This window comes from Parasteatoda tepidariorum, chromosome 3 (genome assembly GCF_043381705.1).
Source record: "Parasteatoda tepidariorum isolate YZ-2023 chromosome 3, CAS_Ptep_4.0, whole genome shotgun sequence".
Taxonomy (NCBI): domain Eukaryota; kingdom Metazoa; phylum Arthropoda; class Arachnida; order Araneae; family Theridiidae; genus Parasteatoda; species Parasteatoda tepidariorum.
The window spans coordinates 41,502,800-41,504,079 of record NC_092206.1 but is presented as its reverse complement, the minus strand read 5'-3'; positions in this window follow the sequence as shown (position 1 = coordinate 41,504,079).

Genomic DNA, 1,280 nt, shown 5'->3' with positions numbered 1-1,280 from the left:
TTTTTCTGTTATTTTGGCTGCAAATAAGTGCGTTTATTTTGCTAAAATATTTTTCTAAGTGTAGCATGGAGGTATTTATGGTATTTCCAGGGGAAAAACAAAAAAAAAACCGTGCAATACCTTTGAAAATACCGTGCAATACCTGATCAAATCAAGCACATACTTTAGAGTTACTTTTTGAACTTCAAAAATAACGTAAAATTCACGGGCAATTATGCAAATATAGAAAGCGCCAGAAGCGTCTAAAAATAGTTCAATGAACATCGATCTGTTCTTTAAATTATTTTTTTAATATTAATCGTAATATACCCATCTTACTTTTCCTTTTTAATTCCGACTATTAGTTTATGCTCTCTCGATATATATTTATATATCTTGTTCAAATTTTCAATCGTTAATAAAATACTTTTTATTTCTCCACTCACGTTCAAATAAATTTTTTAAAATTTTTAATTTATGACACTTGATGTTAATACAATTTTTTCAAATATTAATTCCTTAATTAAATTTAATTAATTAATTTTAGTTTGATGTGGGAGAAAAAAATCCTTATAAAAGATATATATTATACACAGTATCAGAATCGTTGAAAATAGAATCATTGAACATGTATATGTGTTCCAACACATTCTATTACCATCGCAAAGCTCAAATCTTAACCCAATAAACATGGTTAGAACATTATGATTTTAAGGCACATTCGGCATAAATAATCTTTTCTTCCATCAAATTGACTAAATTTTTTGCTCCACGCAACAAAAGCAAGGTATTCTCTGGTCATAAATGCACTCCAAAAGCTTGTAGAAGCAAAGCTTATATGAATTTAGGCTGTTATCAGTGTAAAAATAGTTCCAATAAAATTCATATCTAAAATTTTTAATTCATTGATCAGTGTGTATTAACATAACTAGCTGTGCTAAATTAGTCTGTACTGATGACGGTACTTGTTTATAGTGTCTAAACGTCTATCTCCCTATTTTTTTATTTTTTTATTTGAAAATTCAATTCATTATCTGTCATACTTCACTACAGAACTTACCCTGACTTCTCAACAGATATTTAGCTTTTAAGTAATATAAACATTATTCTTTGAATTAAATTTTCATTTCGGTTGAGAGTTTTCTCTATTTTTTTTTTAAATTTATGAGCTTAAGCAATGATATGAAAGGCTACTTTTAGTTTGAAAATATGACCTAAAACTAATTAAAAATAAGCTGCTATTAATCAAAAATTGGGAAATATTGTACTGTACTTGTACAGATACAACGGAAAGAAACAAC